The following is a 3,262-nucleotide window of genomic DNA, read 5'->3' on the forward strand; positions in this document are numbered from 1 at the left end:
GCTCTGAGTTTCCTCCAGCACTGGTTACGTCAACGCCTGAGTTATGCCAATCTGCCATAACGCAGCTTTTGCGCTTGACTAGGTGCCTCCATGTGCATGGTTCCCCCTCTGGGCGACCCCCACATGTGTATTCCACTGTAAGTCTCCTTGTGAGCGTGTGTCTTTCCCTTGGCAAGCCACCTTGCCACCCCTGGGGTTTAAAATTCCACCTGCGGCTGGACACCCCAGTGATTTTCCATATGCAGCCCTCTGGGTCATATGTGTATTCTAAGTCCCCCCCATCATGGCTGGGCATAATTGCATATTTCTCTCTGGAGATATGCTTCCCAGTGTACCTTGGTATCCCTGTGTTAAGTAGGACTCCTTCGTTCGTGCTAGTCTCACAACAGGGAGCTCAGACTTACGCAGGGCACTGGAAGACAGCCGAGGTGGCGTGATTAGACTGGAACCCCAATCGTCGTCATCCGACGTAACTCGGAGTGACCACGAAAGGGAACGTCTCGGTTACGGATGTAACCCTCGTTCCCTGAGTGGGAACGGAGACGTTACGTCTTCCTGCCACTTCCGCTGTACCGCTGAAAAACGCCTGGGGCTAGTCTCGGCTCCTCAGCGAAGACATATCTGCATTGTGCCAGCGACTTCCTTATATACCCCCTGCGGCGGGCGGAGTTACGCTATGCAAATTCCGCAGACCCATGGCATTTCATTGCCATTGGCTCGTTTTTATATACTCGAAGGTGATAGGCTTCTAAGCGAAACCCAATCGTCGTCATCCGACGTAACGTCTCCGTTCCCACTCAGGGAACGAGGGTTACATCCGTAACCGAGACGTTCTCCATGGATGAGCGGTCCCTACCTTGCCTACCATTTCCACCTGCCGTAGTTGTAGAAGTACCTGAGAAGCTGTTTCATACCTTAGTGGCACAGTGGCAGTAGTTTCTGGAAGGTCTGGTTTAAAAATGATGAAGAACCGAAATGGCATTTAACAAACATAGGATTCTAAAAAGAAAGAGTACAACACTGTCCCTCTATCTGCTGAATTGCATAAGGAAGAATTGTCCTTCTAATGGCAAACGGGACCTGAATCACTTACTAAAGCAGGATGTTGGAGAACTACAGGCTTGTTCTGCTAGTATCCAAGGAGACATGGACAGAGTGGACAAGGACATTTTTTGGAAACTAATAACCTTGAAAAAAAACACATCCCTGCTACAGGAGTCATTTTATCGCAACGCAACCAAGGATTGTCCATCCTACATCCGAGACAGAGGGTTTCTGACGCTTTCTCTCAGTAAAGAGGAGAACGATTTCCCCATTGCTTACTCCATGGTGATCCATGAGAAGATTGAGATGTTTGAAAGGCTCTTAAGAGCCATTTACAATCCTGACAATGTGTACTGTGTTCATATGGACCAGAGGTCTCCTGAGATCTTTAAAGAAGCAGTTAGGGCCATTGCGTCCTGTCTGACCAACGTGTTTGTGGCCAGCAAACTGGAGAATGTGATCTACGCCTTCTGGTCTCGAGTTCAAGCGGACATCAACTGCATGCAGGATCTGCTCAAGTCACCCGTCCAGTGGAGGTATCTGCTCAACACCTGTGGCACTGATTTCCCTATTAAAACCAATGCTGAAATGGTTCAGATTCTTAAACAACTGACCGGAAAGAACAGTTTGGAGTCTGAGGCTGTAGGGTAAATTGGTGCTGGCAGTATCAGCACAATGTTACGAACGGTGTGATTCGGACCGATGTTAGAAAGTCACCCCCGCCAATTCAGAGCCCTATGTACTCAGGAAATGCTTACTTTGTGGTTTCAAGAGAGTTTGTGGAGGCTTTTTTAAGGTACAAAGCTATTAATGGTCGATCATTACTAACAGTTCAAAAAATCTGACATTATTTTATGATGCCAGTAGTGATGTGTTCAATAACTGTCTAGCATGTTTTTCTAAATATTGTTAGTATGATTTTTTTTTTTAATTAGTACTGTGCATGAATATGAAGGACAAGCAAATATAATTTGCACAGTTTTCTAATTTGTTCTAGATAATAACAGAAGTACAGATACTGCTTTGTAAAAAAAAAAAAAAAAATGCTGACACAATATTGAATAACTATTGCAGTGTATAGTATTCACGATGACAATGTGATTTTTGTGTGGAAGTTTACTTCCAAAAACATAACATACAAGTACCCCACCCTTCCAAACCATTAATAAAGGTGAATTGGAAAAATGTTACTGGTTCAATTCATTTTTGATTGTTTCTTTCCTGTCTCCTTTCCACATTTCTCCACATTCTCAAATCAAACAAGACATTCAGCAGTAAACAATACAGTCGTGCTCAAAAGTTTACATACACCTTGCAGAATCTGCAAAATGTTAATTATTTTAGCAAAATAAGAGGGATCATACAAAAGGCCTGTTATTTTTTTATTTAGTACTGTCCTGAATAAGATAGTTTACATAAAAGATGTTTACATATAGTCCACTAGACAAACAAATAGCTGAATTTATAAAAACGACCCTGTTCAAAAGTTTACATACCCTTGATTCTCAATGCTGTGTGTCGTTAACTGGATGATCCACGATTTTTTTTTTTTTTTTTTTTTTGTGATGGTTGTTCTTGAGTCCCTTGTTTGTCCTGAGCAGTTAAACTGCCCAATGTTCTTCAGAAAAATCTTCAGATTTCCAGCATCTTTTGCATATTTGAACCCTTTCCAGCAGTGACTGTATGATTTTGAGATCCATCTTTTCACACTGAGGACAACTATTAAAAAGGTTCAAATATTCACTGATGCTCCAGATGGAAACATGAAGCAGTAAGAACCAGGGGGTGAAAACTTTTGAACAGGATGAAGATGCCCAAATTTGTCTTTGTTTTTTTAAATATAAATATTTTTTCCTTTAATACTGCCCTTCAGAAGCAACAGAAGATACTTACATGTTTCCCAGAAGACAAATTAAGTACAATTTACCTTGATCTTCAAATTCAAAAAGTTTTGTGAACCTTTAAACAGTGTCAGAGACCGAAATTGTTGAATAAAGTAAAGTTTTTTCATTTTTTTATTTTTACGCACAAAAAGTATTCTCGTTGCTTCATAAAATTTAGGTTAAACCACTATAGTTTCTATTTTAATGTTTTTACTATCTTTCTGCTGACTATATGGGGGATCAGAAAGCTCTCAGATTTCATCAAAAATATCTTAATCTATGTTCCAAAGATGAACGAAGGTGTCACGGTTCACGGGTCTGTCTGCTCATTCTGT

General features: G+C 41.3%; 1 pseudogene across 1 annotated transcript; it reads left to right on the forward strand.

Annotated features, from left to right (window-relative positions):
• Nucleotides 1-975: 975 nt before the first annotated feature.
• LOC311283304 (beta-1,3-galactosyl-O-glycosyl-glycoprotein beta-1,6-N-acetylglucosaminyltransferase 3-like) lies at nucleotides 976-1,928 on the forward strand (annotated as a pseudogene). The gene has a single exon. The product of its transcript is annotated as a beta-1,3-galactosyl-O-glycosyl-glycoprotein beta-1,6-N-acetylglucosaminyltransferase 3-like (transcript).
• Nucleotides 1,929-3,262: the final 1,334 nt, after the last annotated feature.

This window comes from Rutilus rutilus (genome assembly GCF_951802725.1).
Source record: "Rutilus rutilus genome assembly, chromosome: 23".
Lineage (NCBI taxonomy): Eukaryota > Metazoa > Chordata > Actinopteri > Cypriniformes > Leuciscidae > Rutilus > Rutilus rutilus.